Source organism: Pygocentrus nattereri, chromosome 24 (genome assembly GCF_015220715.1).
Source record: "Pygocentrus nattereri isolate fPygNat1 chromosome 24, fPygNat1.pri, whole genome shotgun sequence".
NCBI classification, from domain to species: domain Eukaryota; kingdom Metazoa; phylum Chordata; class Actinopteri; order Characiformes; family Serrasalmidae; genus Pygocentrus; species Pygocentrus nattereri.
Window position 1 is genome coordinate 27,902,902 of NC_051234.1, and position 19,919 is coordinate 27,922,820.

Consider the following 19,919-nt stretch of genomic DNA (forward strand, 5'->3'; position numbering starts at 1 on the left):
ACAGGCTGACGTCTTTTGCCCAGTCCACACAAAACAGTTTCAGGGTCAGAGTGTGCTGTTTACATCACCATTCGAATAATCATAATAATAAGATTATTGCATGTAAACACACTTGGGAACTAATGCTATACCCCAACATAACCAATGGCTAGCAAGCTGGACCACCTGTCTGTTGCTGCCTGCCGCCCGTCTGTTTATCCATATGCACAGCGTTGGGTGTGTTTACACGCACTAAGTAATCTTTTTATTATGATTATTTGAATGGTCATGTAAACAGCACACTCTGATTTCTTAGACTGGAGTAAGATCTAGAAATCCAATAAAGAGAGCTGGACTAGCTCAGTAATCTGATTTCCCAGTGCATGTGAACTCTTACTCTGATTTCTTTCGGATTTCTCAGTCTATGAGACTCATGGGGAAAACCAGATCGCTGTACTGGAAATAAGTGATGGCAGCAAAACACTTTTGGCGCATCAGTGAAACTAAATACATACATCCTCCAGACGATTATAAATATTTAAATGTCATGTATGTTCATATTTTCATGTCAAGGATTTTTGTCAGTGTGTCACGATTGGCCCCTCCCAGTCCTGTCCATGTGTTCGTATTGTGTTTTGGTCTAGTCCACGTGCTTTTTGTTTTGGCTCCCAGTCCAGCCCCTTGTTTTGTGACTCCGCCCCTGAGTGCTGATTGTTTGATGTTTGATTGTGTTGGATATTTGTGTGTTCTTTGAAGTATGTCTGCCCGTTGATCTCTACGTGTTGGCTGTATGACCCTGGACTGTATCGACCATGACCCTGGATTTGTCCATAATAAATCTTGCTTTTCTCCACCCTTGCAACCACCTTATCGCTCCCCGCCATTACACACAGCATGAAGTTTGAGTTTTATATTACGTTTACAGGACGTCTTCGTCTGTGTGTTTATTGGCTGGTTGCAAAGCAGAAATCCAATTAATGTCTGGCTCATGTAGACCTGAAGTTTCCCCATTATCTGCTTACCCAAGCACAAGTAAAGGTGTTGATCAGATTACTGCAGTTATTGGATTATTAAGTGCATGTAAACACACTCACTGTTCGATTGTCTGCTTCTTCCTTTGTGCATGTTAATTTATTCGTCCGTCGGTCTGCACATCTGTGACTTTTTTCATTCAGTTACCATCACCATCACGGAGCAGACTAGGGATGTTGGACAGAGAACTGTCAGTCGAGCTGCTCGGTAATCTTAATTTTATATTTATATCTTATATTTTTCCTTCTAGCTTTGCTGAATGTTTAATATAACTCGGTATCGTAGAAACATTTTGAATATTTTATTCTGTGCTCCTGGGACTTTGTGTTATAGTTAACCTCAACAACCATTGCTGTTACTTTTCAACTGAATGATATATACTGATATAATCATGCATATCAAAGATAGAACAACATGAGAACAGAAGCAGGGCTCTGCATTAACTTATTACAAAGACAGTTTGAGAATTCAGTAGTGCAGAAATCACAGCAAATGGTCAACAGAGACATGGAAAACAGTGATCTGGTCATATCCCTTGTGGTATACTTACAAGTGAATGAGTGCATCTGTGGCCTAGGTCATGACAACAGTACAGACCTGAATGCTTGACCTCCCTGGTGAGGGGGTCCAGTGGCTCTGTTATGCTGTAGGGGGCATTTTGCTGCTATATTTTGGGTTCCCTTGTCCCTTGAGGTCTGCAGAGTTCAGTTCTACCCTGCATTTCACATGATCTCCCCCTTTAACTGATCCAGCCAATCAAGGATGTCTGAAGAAGGTGATTCACTGTATCAGTTCTCCAAGTTATTCTGGCAGTTTGTGGTGGACACACGCCATATTTAAGCATGCAAAGTACATCAAATGTTCCTGTGGGACTCCAGTACCAGCACATAGATCTCCAGAACCAGGGCTGGTAACCACAGAGATAGCAGAAGAATTCTTGGTAAAGATTCCTAACTCTATATTCACCTCTGTAACAAGCATACAGTGTACATTGCTCTGAAGCAGAAGGTATTTCTATCCATCTGTGTATATCAGTTTTCACATCCTCCATATATTTTCAATAGATTTCAAGTCAGGAGACTGGCTAGTCCATGCAGGTGCCTTCACATTTACTAGATATTTTAGCTGGATGTTTTAGGTTGCATCTTCCCACTAGATTCAGTTTTCTGGCAAATGAGTTTAAACTCTCCTTTAATATTTCCCCGTACTTCATTCCATTCATGTTTTCTTTGTTGACATCTAATACCCCAGTACCATTTGTAGAGAAGCAGCCGATATCATGATGCTCCCACCCCCATACTTCACTGTGGGTATGGTGTTCTTGGGATCATACGCACAACGCTTCGTTTGCCAAGCACACCAATCTGAATTATTGCCCAAGTCATTTTTTTCATCAGACCGAAGTCCATTCATGTTCATCATGATTGTTACTTGTGTGAATTTTGCCCAACCAGTGGCAATATCTTGTTTACTGTTTGTATATGAAAACATGCTCTTTTGTTCATATTAATTAAGTTAAAAGACTATGGGGCTATATGCACTGAAACTATAGTAAATAACAAAAACAAGTCTCAACTTTGAATTTGTGCACTTACATTTGCAGAAAATATCATTTTAAAGCTTGTTCCCTGTAGAGGATGTGTAAAGGACTTATTTTCACTTAGAAAATAAACAAAACATATGATTTGACTGGGGATGTTCAAACAGCCATGCATGTGACATACTTACCTTTGATTGAAATGTACAAATGTGAAGGAGAACTATGATAGAACAGTTTGCATTGCTCTGTATCTGATTTAAACGGCTCTCAAACCCCCCTTAGCTGGCGGTCAGTCAGAGACGTGGTCATGTAGTGACTAGGATGCTGCCTCTGAGAGGGAAGAACCTAATCATAAGTGTACAGGATCAAAACTCATGTAGTCCTGCACCATCTGTTCAGCCTGAGTGTGTGTGTGTGTGTGTGTGTGTGTGTGTGTGTGTGTGTGAGGGGGCTCTGATTGGGTTTTAAAGGGCTTTGTGTTCCTGATGGACACAGGCAGACTTTAATCACACACACCAAAGGAGAGCAGGAGAGGAATGGAGGGGAGAGGAAAGCGCTACGGAAGATAATCCCCAACAGCTTGAACCACACACACACACACACACACACACACACACACACACACACACCCAAACTAACAGTGTACAGCAAAATTTCACTTCTTTACTGAGCCAGACTGAAGTTAACCCTTTCATAACCAAAATTAGGATAAAGCGTCGACTCCATACTCGTTGAGCAATATATTCACTCGTATTATACAGTGTGACTAAAGGAATATTCCAGCGGAAAACCCTTTGACTCAAAACTGCCAACTCGCTTCTATTATAATCATGTTCAGTCAAAGAGTTTTCTGTTCATACTCTAAACACGCGCATCCAAACTTTTCTCCATGGTAATCAGCCCTACACTGTAAATCCAGTGTGCAGAAACAAATGGACTACAGGACAATGAGTTAATAAAGTGCTCAGTGAATGAATTTATCTATCACTGAGCACTTTATTCACACACACACAGACAGAGGCAGAGGCAGGGAGAGAAAAAGAGTCACACTAGAAACGGTCTACTGGCATTCATTTTGACTTGGGCTCATTCAGCTTTCATATGAATGTGACCAGATTTGAATAATTTAACCATGAAAATAGCTGTGATTGAAGCATTAGGACCTGCTGTAATGTAGAAAGTGGCCTTGGCCATATCTTCTGCACGACCACTGGTAGGTCAACCTCCATGACCTCTGGGCCGAAAAGGTAGAGAATGAATCAACAGGTCATAGAGCCATGCAAGTGTGTAGGATGTAATATCACGACTTGCATGATTTGGTCTAATTCTCCTCATATCCTGCACAGATTTGCTCTTCGATTCGCTTCCTTTGGAACAGGCTTCCAGTTTATGCTGACTACATTAATCATCAGATGACAATAATCATGTGTCCTCTGCCAGGGAGAACATCAAACTTCTGCTGGGAGAGTCCCTAAGCATTCTAGCAATGTCTGCAGTAGGGAGGAGGGGAGGGGGTTGTTGGAGAAGGGCTTTCATTACCAACTCTCCGAGTGGATCCACCGCAAGAGCTTGTTAGAGGGGTTTTGCTTCAGAACAGATTAAGGTTCTTTTTCTATCTCTAAGTGGGTGAAAATGTACAGACTGTATAGAATAAGGGCAAAGAACATGGGGGGGATTTACACTAATACAGACAGTGCAAATCCATTTCTATGTGAATGAGATGCAGCAAAGCCAAGTCCATAAAAAAATGCCTGAAGTATAACAAAACATACTTATTTATTTATTTATTTATTTATTTATTTATTTATTTATTTATTTATATGTATGTATGTATGTATGTATGTATGTATGTATGTAATATATTAATGTCATTTACAAGCTTCAAATGTTTGCGGTTCCTATAAACTTAGCATTAGTTTTGCTGTAACAGATTATTACAGTCCCATAGGGGTACAGAATCAGAATTCAGCATTATCATAGAGGCGTTTTTTCCTCTCAGAAAAATGTCATTACATCTCATGACAACTGTTATGGCATTAATGGCATGTTAAGTCTTATGTAGCACGTTTAAATAAAGCATAACCGAAAAATGTTCTTCTACCGAGCTATTCTCTAAACCTCATGTTTTTAAAGAGTACTTAAGGATGGCTGATTGCTCAGGTAGAATATGCCTGCTTTGTGAACGAATACTGAAGGAAGAGGTTTGCCTGAGGATGAGCTCATACCCATGAGATCATTGTGTGTGTGTGTGTGTGTGTGTGTGTGTGTGTGTGTGTGTGTGTGTGTGTGTGTGTGTGTGTGATTACTCTGCAGTGCTGCAGTTCCACACACTGCTGTTTGCCTGACCTGTGTGTACCTTTTGACTATTCCTCTCAGGTAACGCAGTCACCAGGCTCAGCCGCAATGGCCTTGGAGGGTCCACTTTCACATTGAAAGAGTCCTGCACTCGGCCAGCTATTTTCCACACGCACACCTACACCACTCTTCACTTAACAGCAAAGTAAAGCTCTATCTCTTATATATATATATATTTATTTATTTATTAAATAATATGATTTATTGCACCACAATTAGTTCTGACCTCACAATATGATTTTCTGATAGACATTCAATCTACAGAACACATCTCTACAAAGCTACACTGTGTAAAATTTGGGGATTTGGTGACCTCTCTGGTGGAGATGTGCAATTGCATGCAACATGTGGAAAAACAATAATGTGGGTTGTGTTTTTCACCTCTTCCCCAAGTGGATGAATCTGATGATAGCGAGCGTACTGAAAGGGAATTCAAAGAGAACTGTCAAAACTTGGTAAAAGAATGTGAGTTAGCCACTATTGTCTTCATTATCAGTGTTCATTTTGATATCATTTGAGACCTAAAGATCAAGCCAGACCTTCTTTGTGAGTCTATGTGACATACGTCTTTAGGTACTAATGACATGGCCTGAAAACCTCCTGGCCCGATGCCCTTAACTTTACATTATAATTTCAGGCTGCACAGGGCCACTCAGTAGTGCATGCTCATAATTCTTTTTCTCCTGACTCAGTAATGCCATTTCCTTCAGTTAAAACAAAAATTTTTTTTTAAAGCTTTAAGGATCATCAAAGCCTTATTTGCCTTTGTTGTAGTAACAAAAATACGTGTAACTTCAATATCTGTAACAGTAACAATGGGCCCCGTTTCTATTTTTGACATGTCACATGTTGCTGATGTTCCGCTGTAAATATTACAGTTAAAGGTGCAGTGTGTAAGATTGTGGCATCTAGTGGTGAGGGTGCAGACTGCAACCAACTGAATACCCCTCCCTTTCCAAGCATGTGGTAGAACCTCTGGCAGCCCTCAAGTTTTCTGCCATCACCTGTCCCCGTTTAGTTTTATTTCTTTTGCTTTTTTGATGACGAGGATTCAAAGTTTGGGTTTTCAAACTTGAAACCACTGATTCTTCTTCATTCTACGTCTTACAACCAGCTATAGCACCACCAACTTCTAGCTGCCACTTCATCAGAAAAACACAAAACGGTCTCTCTAGAGCCAATGTTCGGCTTATCTGTTCTGGGCTACTGTAGAGATATGGCGGCCTCTGTTGGAAGAGGACCTGTCCCTTATGTAAATAAGTAGCACAATGATTCATAGCTCCAGCTGATTATACACTAATGGAAAAATCCAAACTTCATATGACCTTCAGACTCTAGAGCAGCGGAGACGTGTTCTCTGGAGTGATTAATCACACTTCTCCATCCGATAGACGAGTCTGGGTTTGGCGGTTGCCAGGAGAACGGTACTTGTCTGACTGCATTGTGCCAAGTGTAAAGTTTGGTGGAGGGGGGATCATGGTGTGGGGTTGTTTTTCAGGAGTTGGGCTCGGCCCCTTAGTTCCAGTGAAAGGAAGTCCTAATGCTTCAGCAACAAGAGATTCTGGACAATTTCATGCTCCTAACTTTGTGGGAACAGTTTGGGGACGGCCCCTTCCTGTTCCAACATGACTGCACACCAGTGCACAAAGCAAGTCCATAAAGACACGGATGAGCCAGTTTGGTGTGGTAGAACTTGACTGACCTGTACAGAGTCCTGACCTCAACCCGATAGCACACCTTTGGGATGAATTAGAGCGGAGACTGTGAGCCAGGCCTTCTCGTCCAACATCAGTGTCTGACCTCACAAATACGCTTCTGGAAGAACGGTCAAAAATTTCTATATACACACTCCTAACCCTTGTGGAAAGCCTTCCCAGAAGAGTTGAAGCTGTTAGAGCTGCAAAGGGTATCATATGCATGTGAAAACAGATGACCGAAGACTTTTGGCAATACAGTGTAGCTTCCTCTGCGGAAGCCGAGTAAAATATTGTAGAAATAGCTATATTATATAGCTTTGTAATACATTTGGAGACATGAAGTTTTATCCTGACAGAAATCAATATATTCTATAACAGATATATGCTACTGCGTCAATCTTTATACTACATATTGTAAATCTTTATGGTTTTGTACATATGTTACAGCTTTTGCTTTACATTATAGCACAAAAGGTTCAGTCCTTCATCTGTCCCTCTGGCTCCAGCTCACCGTTACATGGCCGAATCAACCCTTTCTCACCTGGGCCCGTTGCCTGGGGAGACATGCTTCTTTCAAATTCGGTTCACGGTGTCACTGCGCTCCAGCTCCCATGTGCTGAAGGGGAGCTTTCCATTGGATGGCTGCATGCACAAGAGAAAGAGAGAGGGGGAGAGAGAAAGCCCAGGCTTTCTCGCCTTTCTCAGGGCATCTGTGACCTGAATGTAAAGTGTGTGATAAAGGAGGGGATGCTGGAGCCCCTCAGCCGCAGCCTCTCCATTCAGCCTGGAAATCTCATTCATAAGCAGAAGCTCCAGTGATAACGGGAGAGCCAACCAGCAGAATGGATTGGGGGGGTGGTCCTGACTCTGCGGCAGAACAGAACAGCACGGTTCCATCAATGAGCACTCCGGCAGCAGAGGCTGTGCTGGGGCCGCATACAGAACAGATGCTGTGCTGCACTCTCCCACTCATTGCATGCACGCGTGCATTTCACACCCTGCAATTAAGTGGCAAAAACACAGGCGTGTAATCAGAGCCCCGCCAGATGCATTAAACAGTGACTCATTCATACTTGGCCAGGCTCATGTATTTTTCAGCAGGGGCTGACACCGCCACCTCTCCGGTTTCCCTGCTCTTCTCTGTTCCTTGTGAAATAATCCAGCAGTGTAAGCACAGAACCAATGAGAAAAACCCATTTCTTATTTTTACCCCTACCCGGTAAGTATAACCCTCAAGCATAACCCTCCCCCTTGAAACTGAGTTACAAGGGGTAGTGGTTGAAATCTTCCCCCTATGAAATGGGACAACCCTTCAAAGAACCAGATAAGTCATCAGTTGTCGTCAGCAACTTTTACGTAAAACAGATGAGACCAGGTTTTCCGGCCATTTCCAATATGCCGCCTCCAGCTGTGGTGATCTCGCTTGTGTGTCACATGACAGGACAGGTGAATCATATTTAAATAGCCGGGAAAAAATAATCAGGACTTGTTTTCCTGCTGTGTGTCCAGACTATAGCAATAAATGATATCGCACTGACATTTGCCGTTTATCCGAAGGAGACTGAAAAGCATGGGCGCTTGTGATTCATTCACAACAACTTCAGTTTTATGCATCAATCAAATGAGTCACAATCAAAAAAAGGAGCACAAACAAAAAAACACATCACTTCATTAACAGCTACTAGCGTTGCTCTAGGGGCGACCCTGCCAGCCTGCAGTGGCATCATACACCTTCAAAGGGGGGGTGGATTATCACCACCAAGAATTCTTCGGTGATATGAAGCTGAACTTCGCTTTCTAAACTCCAGCTTTGTGATCAATTTCCCGTTCCACCTTAAATAGTGCAGCAACCTCAGGTACCAGAACGTAACAGCTGCACCATTTAAGGTGGAACAGGACATTTCGCCAGGTAGCGACCAAGACATCAGCGTATTACTGGCAATTTTTATGCGTGTGATGAAGGAAATGACCATAAAACACTATTACAATGGTTTTTACAACACAGCGGCTTTTTATCAGAGAAATACTCACATTTATGTGTTTCTTCGGCCGCTTGTGCAGCCATCTTACTGATGATTCGCAGGGCATTCTCGGAATTTTCTCATAACCCTCCATTTGTAGAGCCTCTGAAAAATCTCTGTTTGAAGGGCCAAATAGCCCCAACAATTCCCCCTCAACAACAATCGGGACAACCCTACCCCTAGATGGGGGGTAGGCCTAAGTGGTTGGAGCAAGGGATGAAATGGGATTGGGCCTAAGACTCCAGTCTGCTTCTCCAATTTTTCACAGGGGCTACTAGGCTAATATAGCCACATAATAGAAGCTTAGCTAGTTTAGCATCACGCAAACTGTATATCTGTATGTCTTCATTAACAGCTACTAGCGCTGCTCTGTAGCCGACCCTGCCAGTCTGTAGTCACAGCAGAGGAAGGTAATGTCCAGCAACCTCGCTACTGGGCTTTAGTTACATTTAGGGAGTCATATGCCTTCATAGAACATGCAACATTTATTCGTTATTGTCCACCCCTAATTCTTCAGTGATATGGAGCTGAAGTCAGCTATTCACCAGCTTTTCATTTGAATGTTCCCGTTCCGCCTTAAATGGAGCAGCAGTTTACATTCTGGCGTTTCAGGCATCAGAATTGCTGGACTGTTTAAGGTGGAACAGGAGATGTAGCTAGCTACTGAGACATTAGCACACCATTAGCATTTTCTAGGCTTGTTATAAAGTAAACCATAATACATTAAAATGATATTAAACTAAGATAACACAGTGGTGATCGTAACTTTTTAACAGAGAAAATTCTCGTATTTGTGGGTTTCTTGTCCAGCCATCTTGCTGGTTCTCATTTTTTATCTCCTAACATTCTTTTTGGAGTGGGTCTCTGAAAAACCTCCATTTGGTGGTGCCATGTAGCCCCAGCACTTCACACTACCCCTCTATCTCAACAAAAATCAGGACACCCCACCCCCAGGGGTGAATGCGCAAAACAGAGGGGTGAGGGCCAAGTGGCAGGGGAAAGGGGTGAAATGGGATTAGGCCCAAATCACACATTTGGCTCCGTGTCAAGTATTCTAGATTGGTTTCTGATGGTATGGCATAAATGTTATCTACAAAAATAAACAAAAGCATATGGCTTAGCTAAAGACAGCAGCAGCCTAAACAACTGAAGCCTGAATTGTGTCAGTTTTTTTTTTTTTTATAAATACATTTTCAGATGTAAACAAACATCTCTTGGCTGATCAGTGGCATCTGGAATGAGGCATAAATTGTGCACTTGATGTTTGGCTAACTAAGATTAAATTATGAACAATAAGCTTAAAATTTACAGGGTTAAACAAGGGTCTTATTGGTTGATGAGACCCCTGTTTAACCCCATAAACTCTGACTAGTCTCAAACCATCACTTTAAGACTTTGATTAGTATTATAGTTGCTGAATACTTTACAGTAGGATATAAATAATGCATATTGCTGTTTGATCAAAACCTTGTATTGACAAAATAATGACTTTGCAGGAGAAGGAAAAAAAACATGCTTTATTTTTAATGCAAGTCAATGGAACCAGACGTTTTTACGAGTCATTTTGGCCTGTTTGTTTTGGTCAGTTCATCATGAAATTTACACACAAAGTAAAGAGCAATAAGCGTTTTAAAAGTATATCAAAAACTGGAAAAAAACGAGGTTTTGTTCCGACAGCAGTGATATATTCCATTGCTATGAAAGTCAGGGGAGCCATATAGGTTTAAGGTTAATATCTGAAATGCATTTATTAAAAAAAAAAAGGTTAGGGGATAAAACTGAGAAGGTTTCAGTAATAATATACTCCGAGTCACTGAGGATTTCCAACACTCATCTTGGAACACCGTCCAGGAGAACCTCTTCTGATTAGATGGTTTCTCCATGAGTGTGAGCTCATGTCCTGGCAGAACTCAGTTCATTTCAGTACAGTTTTACTTGCATTTGTATAGGAGTGACAGCCATTGTCCTAAAGCAGCTTTCCAGAAATGGTAGTTAGGATTTCTAATGAGCATTACTGAAGGCTACAGTGTCATTTCAACTTCCTAGGAGCCTGAAAACAGAGGAACCAAGACTGAAAAGGGAAAAGTCTTAAGCATGATTAACAGCTGCTGAGAGGAAGCAAGACATGGGTTGAGTCTCAAGTCTGAATCCAAGACCAGTCTTTAGTCTCTGGTGTCCAAATTGAGTGTCAGGCCTTTTGGTTCCACGATATCAAACTCAATCTCCCGCTTGGGAGGCTTTTATTTTGACATCTTTAATAAAAAATGTCCCAAATTATATTTTTCACTCTCTCTTTCTTTAGTATTCATGAAGTAATCAGTATAGTAAATCCATACAGTCACATACTGAACTAGTTTAGGCTTACTGACCCTAGGGTTTTGACCCTAGATTAACTTTAACATAGTGCAGATGGTTATATCCAAATAATCCCTCTCTCGCTCTCTCTCTCCCCCTCTCAACTCTGAATAATCCTTCTATTTCAACTATATATGCATAATCTCCATCTTTCCATCTGCAGCTGCAGGGGGGAACACATTCAAGCGTACACTTAAACATGCATACACTGGCATAGGCACTAGGGTTATTATAGTTTTGAAGTCTTCATTAGTTTTACTTTTATGTAACTTTTCTTTTTGGGTTTTGATTTCAGTTTAGCTGCGATGGACTGGCGACCTGTCCAGGGTGTATCCTGCCTTCCGCCCGAAGACTGCTGGGATAGGCTCCAGCTCCCCCCCGCGACCCTGACGGAGAAGCGGCTTGGAAAATGGATGGATGGATGGATGGATGGATGGATGGATGGATGGATGGATTTCAGTTTAGCTTTAGTTTTAGCGGTGGTGTAATGGTTTCAGTCTGGTTTTTAGTCTGTGTTTATCAGTACTTCCATTTCGGTTTAGTTAATTCTGCAGTGGACATAGTTTTGATTGAGCTTTTGTGTTTTGGAAAATTATTGCTTTAATTTTTATTGCTCGTTTTTCATTTTAGTATTAGCTTCACTTCAATAACCCAATAGACACACACACACACACACACACACACACACACACACACACACACACACACACACACATTTTATTTACAATAACTTTGCAATGTGGACTTAATACAGTCTGTTCACCAAAAAGTATTTGAATGTGTTATTCAGTATTTCTAGAATTCTATACTATAATATAGATAAATTATCTATTTACTATATTTTTCATTGAGTTATCTGCTTTAAGAATTATGATGAATAGTCGCCCAAAACATGTTCATAGTTACTTCCCAAAACATCCAACCAAGAGTGGTCCTGTGGTCAGAAACTGACCACTGAAGAAGGGCTGGAGGATGACTTGTATGAAAAAAAAAAAAAAAGAGCTATGGTCTCCAACCTACTGGTGTCCACATTTTCCTTCTTTAGCTTAACACAGGAGCTATAAGACTGACCTTGCTAACAAACACTGGATTCCAATAGTCACCCAAATATTACATTTATTTGGGTGACTATGGGCATCTATACATTACATTTATCTGCAAATGGGATTTATATTGCTGAAGAGGCGAGTTCTGAATTTCTAATTCTAAACACACAAACTAACACACATTTAGACACAATAAGTGTAGTGGTTGAGTGGGAACACGGGAATGTCTGAGAATAGAGCTTCAAAGCGTGTACTGTAGTAAAGGAACGTTGGCAGTGAGTTGATCATGCACATCTGCACCTTTGCTTTTGCGTCCAACATCAGAAAAACAGCAAGAAAACCATGTCTCCATCTCTTCTCCTCGCTCTGGGCCACTGAGTGGGCGGATGACAGAGAATACATCAAGGGGTCTGGGGAGTACACAGAAGCGCTTGCTGCATGTTGTCTGTGTGCGCGCGCATTTCAGGATATATATGTAGGGCATTATGCACGCATGTGTGGACGGGACCTGAGACACGTGCCTCTCTCACGCTCATGCAGCCCCCCATGACATGCAGACTCATCCCCCACTTGCTCTGCTCTCCAGCTCTCTCAGGGAGAGACCTGCTGCACATCACACGCAGTTCACAACACAGTCATGCAAGATGACAATGAAGAGCAGCTCAGACAGGGGACACGATAGCCAGCGGCAGCCCGATCAACATCTGCCTCCCTTTAAAAATCGTGTTTGTAGTTTGCCACAGTGGAATTCAAACCCGCTGACTCAACTGCCCATCAACTTCCATTATAGGCATTTTGAGTTTCACTTACCCTATGTGGACAAAATTATTGGGACACAACACCTACAGGATGATGTTTATGATCTATTCTAAACCCATAGACTTTGCCTTCATTAGAACTAAGTGGCCTAAGCCAACACCTGAAGAACAACCCCATATCATTATCCCTCCTCCACCAAACTTTACAGTTGACAATGCAGTCAGGCAGGAAAGGATCTTTTCATTGTGTGTAGCTGCTCAGCCATGGAAACCCATTTCATGAAGCTTCTAATATTCATTTCTTTCGCTGGTGTTGCTTGCAATTTGGAACTCTAGCTAGCAATGGATTCAACAGAGGGTAGGTGTTTATCAGCACTCAGAAGCCCCCTCTGGTGTACCAATTTGTGGCTGAGCTGTTTCACAGTAATAGCACTTACAGTTGACTGAGGCAGATCTAGCAGGACAGAAGTTTGTGGTAGAGGTGGTGTCCTGTGACAGTGCCATGTTGAAAGTCACAGAATCTATTCCACTGCCAGTCTTTGTCTATCAAAAGGGCAATGGCTGTGGCTGAAACACCTGAACTCAGTAATTAGGAGTGTGTCCCAAAATATTTGTCCATATAGTGTAGCTTTCTAGCAGCAATTAAAGAATAGGCCTGCAAAAAAATTTTATTTACACAATTTTTTGCATGCCCCAAAGTTTCATGTGGGTTTCAAGCAACTAAAGTTGCATGAGAGTTTTACCACGTAAAGCCAGCCTAAAAGCTAGGCTACAGTCCAGGTGGACTGCGTTTGTAGACTGCTACTCCATCGAAGGCCGTTCCAATCAGAAGAATCCAAGAAGCACAGCCTACATTCTGACAATTTTCAAAGATGTTCTCTTAGTGTCCTTCACAGTCTTATGTTGCCAAGAATCTTGTGTATGCATCTGACCAAAAGAAAGAAATGCAGACCACCTCATCTGCAACAAAATGCCAAAACAAATGCGAGTTGTCCATATAAGCTGCATTCCTAAAGCTTGTTCATGTAGAGAATAGTTTTGTTTAGTTTGTGTCGGCTGCCTGAAACGTTAAAAGATAGATTGCCAAAAATCAGTGTTGGTTGTGGCGTTTGTAAGTAGTCCTAGCCCATTTTATAGCCAGTACTGGGGCCATTTCGATCTATAAGCTAGAAGTAGTTGCATAGGTGCCCACAGTAGGTCATGTTTTCCAGAGTTCTGAGCCACTTTGCAATGGAGCGCACCATTAGTCAGTCAGTAGTTACCAGAAAGTGAAGCAAAAGCCGTTCTTCAGCAACTACACCATCTCTCTAAGGTGAATTACGTCAGCTAACAGTTAACTAACTAGATGGACTTTAGCCTGGCTAGGCTATAACTTAGCTAGCTCGCCAAGTGAGTGAACAATTAACTTGTTTATTTTTTAAATCCATTCATTTTCACCATTTTAGTGGAAAAAACACAGCAGAACGTCCCTGACCATGACATAAGTAAAATGGCCACTGTGCATGAATAAGGCTCAGGTCGACCTGCTTGTTTTATTCAGAATAAACTGGAACGTTCTATTGCTTTCTAACAAACATTCTAGGATTTTTTCTTTCTATTTTCTGTCTATAAGTTGTTTTCTTCTGGCTGGATCCTGCGGTTCTGCTTGGACCTGCTTGAGCAGAAACTGTTAGTAATTCAGCATCGGGGCTTTCAGCGGCTGCCGAGAGTGGCAGGAAGGACGGTCAATTATTGAGCGCAGTAGAGGCTGAGGCTGGTCAGGGATTCTGCAGCCGTAGTTGCTGCCACATGGGGCCCAGCAGAGCGGAGAGCTCCTGTCATTCCCTGACACAAATTTCAAAAGCCCATAGGTGATGCTGTACATACTTAAACTACTGTACTGCGCCAGCAGGCCCACTCGCCGGATCAGGAGCGCCCCCAACAGGTCCTGTAGCAGAACAGCAGTGCCTGTTTTACAGCAATGATAAGCAGAGAAGGGGAGCAGGGTTTTTTTTCCATTTTATACTCCATTTCGGGGCATTCAGATAGAATTTGTAAAAAGAAAAGATGCCCTCCTTTTGATATCATAACATGCAGAATATTTGCAGTATTTATACAAAAAAGTATAAACAATTACAGACATGGACTCTTATTAATACTTTGTGTACGTCAGCATTATGGTATATTGGGCATATTGTATAAAATGAAATCTGTCCATCTGACTTTGTCTGTCCGTCCGTCCATCCATCCGTCTGTCACATTTAATACGATCTCAAACTCTTCTCTCTCTCATTAGAGCCATTAGTGAGGTCAGGAACCGATGTTGGATGGTCAGTACTAGATCACTCCAACTCATTTCAAAAAGGTATCGGATGGAGCGCCATCACTCCAGAGAACACAGTCCTACTGCTCCACTCTTAGCATTGGGCATGGTGACTCGTTCTATTGGCACTGCCTTTCTCTAGAGATTATAGCTGAATTTACTAATTAGAATTGGTGTGTCTGGATCCTTTTGAATATATAGTGTAGGCCTATGTGACTACCCTACCTCAAAAACACTGGCTGCTGAAGTTTGTCAGCCATCCACAGTTTTATTGCTTTACACTGACCCCTGCTGGTTATTAGACGCCCCTTCACTTTTTCCTCCCTATCTTTAATGGAGATCTGTAAAGCACGGCAATTTTGCAAAAAAATTACTGAAATCAAATGAACAAATAGTAGACGCATGAAGAAAAACTGTTAGGCCTACTAATGCTGAAACCCAGGCCTTTAAACAGGTCTCTGGTAGAGAAAGTCATAAGCAGACTGTTTATGGAAGATACACCGCTGAAATTGGACTCCAGCATAATTAACAAACAACTCCAGTTAAAGCACTTCAGCACAGCAGATGGCAGTAACCAACCAATAAGTGTTATTCCAGGTTCAGGAAACACAGTAAGGGCAAACATGCTTTACATATGACGTGATGGGAACACCAGTGGAGCAGCTTTCACAAAGGAATTCAGTGTTCCAGTTTTCTTTCCAAATACTTGATGAGCGTGATGTTCATGACACACTGATCAATGAGTGGGTCTGATGAGAACTAATAGGAACCAGAGCTGAGACTGTGTCCAGCTGACTGAGGATTATATATGTGCTCAAACGTGAAACAAGGACAAACTAAACATTGCTAACTCTACTTCCAGTTCAAGTTCAAAAGACTGCCAGTTCAGCTTTATACAAGTACACAGTGAAAGGAAACATTTCTCCACGACCAGCACAGGAACACAAGGGCTAAACAATATAATGTACACAGTGCAGACGAAACACTGCAATAAATACATTAAATAAAAATAAAAAAAAAAAACATATGTAGAGTTGTATAGGAGCATAGCAATCACTGAGGGAGCAGCCAGGACAACTACAATGGGATACAGTATTTGGTTGATAGTGTTCTAGCAGCCAATAGTGTTAAGGAAATAAAATATGCAAAAATGTAAGTAGTCAGATTTGTGAATTATATTCAGTGAAATTTCAACGTGAAATGCAGTAATTATATTCAAGTATGGTGTCACCATCATAATCTGGAATTGCAAGACGTGGGGAGTGAGAAAAGTTATCTTTATTAGTCCCACGATGTGGAAATTTAACCTATGCATTTTAGCCTATTTGTGCAGTAAAACACCACATGCACACTAGTGAATGCACAGCCTAGGGGACAGTAAGCAGCCCTATCCACAGCACACAGGGAGCAGGTGGGGGTCAGGTGCCTTGCTTAAGGGCACTTCAGTCACATACTGTTGGCTCTGGGGATCAAACCAGCAACTTTCCAGTCATAGGGCTGGTTCACTAACCTCCAGCCCACGACTGCCCCCTTTTGTGTGTATTTATGTATGTATTTATGTATGTATTGATTGTTGTGGGTGTGGTGGTGTCGCTGTGGGTGGGTGTGTGTGTGTCCAATTCAGTCCGTGAGAGCTGAGGAATCTGACAACTTGTGGAAAGAAAGTGTTGCACAGTCTGGCCCAAATGCTGTGGTCCTGAGACCGCTGATGAAGGACTAGAGGATGACCAACACAAACTGTGCAGCAGCAGATGAGCTGTCGTCTCTGACTTTACATCTACAAGGTGGACTGACAAGGTAGGAGTGTCTAATAGAGTGGACACGGTGTTTAAAAACTCCAGCAGCACTGCTGTGTCTGATCTACTCACAACAACACAACACACACTAACACACCACCACCAGGTCAGTGCTACTGCAGCACTGAGAAAGATCCACCACCCAAATAGTATCTGCTCTGTGAGGGTCCATGGGGGTCCTGACCACTGAAGAACAGGGTAAAAGGGGGGTAACAAATTATCAGAGAAACAGATGTTCTACAGTTACAGACTCTAGTCCTACAAAGTGCAGCTATACAGTAAGTGGAATTGATGAAATGGACAATGAGGGTAGAAACAAGGAGGTGGTTTTAATGTTATGCCTGATCAGTGTATATACACACACACACACACACACACACACACACACACACACACACACTACAGCTTCATTGGGCGGACATCAGAAAGTTCAGCTGGCTGTAGCTTCCATATACTTCCCTTTAAAACGCTACATAAAATACTTTTAAAACTTTTGTGATATGGGCCCTTTAAGTGCCTACTAAGAGAAAGGTAAGCCATGCCCAGCAGGATAAATGAGGAATATTATTAGTATAAAAGTTACACTCAACCTCTTCTAGAAACTAATCATCAAAACCACTTTTTGGCTCAGTCCTTCCTGGTATCATCTGCAGCTCAACTGCATTTTTGTTTCTGCTGCTACACATCCGGCATGGAAGCAGATTCAACAGGCTGGAACAGGCCTTCACATTTAACCACCGATTCCAGCACAGACAGATGCAGGTAAAATACCATCGCCTTAGGACATTAAGGCTAACGTAGTGACGGTTAGCATAGAGGTAAAAGACCTGCTCGGTCTCTCTCTCACACACGGGTTTCAAGTGTTGGGGGGCCAAGGAGGGGCACAAGGAAAGAGCTAGCGTCTTACTGACTGTTATACGAAGGGGTTTCTAAAAGCTTGGCCTGTTAAATTCCCGTCTCCTCGATTTATCAGGAACTATACCACCTTGTCTCTGCCTGCAGGAAGCAAATAAACGCTTCCTCTCGCTGTTCTGGAACTGTAATTTACCGTTTAACATCAGTTGCGCGTGGAGATCAGGGACAAGAATAATTTGCCCAAGGACTTCATGTACCAGAACCACATCCTGAAGGAACTGTAGGTTCCTCTAAACAAACGAGCAGAAGTGAACCACACGGACTGAAAACTAAGCATGTTGCCAAACTCTGCCCTGTGATCTAAAGGACACTGGAGTGGCCATGCATGGAAAGCAGTTGAGCATCATCCTTCATTCCGAGAACATTTTTTGATGTCTTCTTGTGGAATTGTAACTGTAGAGCTCATGGCTGACATCACATATTTCTCCAGTTAATCGTCCTTGTAAAGTTGTGCTACTTGAACACGGACTCCACTGTCTTGTGTGGCCCAGAAGAGAAGGTTTAAACTTCAGAGTCTTGGTTCCCCTCAGTTTTCGGGACTTTTTTCTGTTGGAAAAAGCACTATTTTCAGTTTATCTTGGGCCTACAAGAGGGGTCGGCAACTCAAATGTTACTAAGACGAAAAGCCACTTTGTCCTTTTAACAAAAATAAATCCACCTTAAGAGCCACTATAGTTTAGGCCCATTTTATTGACGCATTGTTTCACCATCTTGACTGTAAAGATCCCACTATAGGCTAATGTCCACAGTATAGGCCAACATAATTGAAAATACAGGCTTAGTTTGCTCTGCTTCAAGCTTCAGCTCAGCTATACCAGCTTTTCTCACATCTCCAGCAGGAAACTTTTTAGCAAAAGTAGAAAAGCTTCTTGTAAAATCTGTAATTGTGAGAGGAAGATCAGCTCCAGGTTTCACCTGTTTGTTCTTTGTGGAACAAACACGATTTGGCTTGGCATTTCTTGTCTAAGCCTTCTTTTTATCTTTTAAGCAGTTCTGGGGCAATTTATTCTCTTTTTTTGCCCTCTTTGTGTTGTTTTGGGGTAATTTCTCTTTTTTCAGCCTTCTTTTATTTTTGTCTAAATACCCACCTGGGCTTAGTACCGTACTGGTCACCCCTCTAGAAAGGTGTGACAAAGGGTTATTGTTTGCCACAGCCTTAAGTAGAGGAGTCCACAGGTGTGCCAGGTTGGGCCTAATCAGCCCAAAGGCTTCTGGGAATTGGAGAATACTGAAAACTACCAAAGATGGAGACCCAAGAACTTCACAGGCATTTAACTTTAATTCATTCTTACTCTGGCCTTGGAGCCATTTACAGGGAAAGTGATCTAGAGGCAGAAATCAGGGAAGGAAAACAATAATACAGTAATATCATTCACCTCAACACCCTGCCGTGGCGTCAGGTTCACCACAGCTTCAAATTATAGTAAGTAAGTGATACTTTTTTGATCCCACAACCGGGGAAATTCCACCTCCGCATTTAACCCATCCGTGAAGTGAAACACCACATACACACTAGTGAACACACACACTAGTGGGCAGTGAGCACACTTGCCCGGAGCGGTGGGCAGCCCTATCCACGGCGCCCGGGGAGCAGTTGGGGGTTAGGTGTCTTGCTCAAGGACACCTCAGTCATGGACTGTCGGCCCTGGGGATCGAACCGGCAACCTTCTGCTCACAGGGCCAGATCCCTAACCTCCAGCCCACGACTGCCCCAAATTATATGTAATATTATGGTAGAACCTTCAGACGTGATCTACGTGCAGTAAAGGTCAGTGGTATAGGAAAGTGGCAAAACTAGTAATAGCTAATTTAGTTTTTTCTGATTCCTTTAAAATGTCTGCTGGAGTAGCTTTTAAACCAGATAGCATACTTACAAACTACAGACTAACCAACTGTTAGAAGTTGTTTTTCCCGTTTATCTGAAGCTCAGTATTTACTTAGTGTAGCACTTCAGATCCTAGATTTCTAGAATATAAGTCTCGTTATTTAAAACAGGTGCAACTTATAATGAGACTGTATTTCTCTACTAAATACTAGAGACTCCACTCAGATTTGCACCTCAATTCAGACTCCCATAAAGCCACTTCTGAAACTCTCTCCTGTGAACACTTACTGGCCTGTTT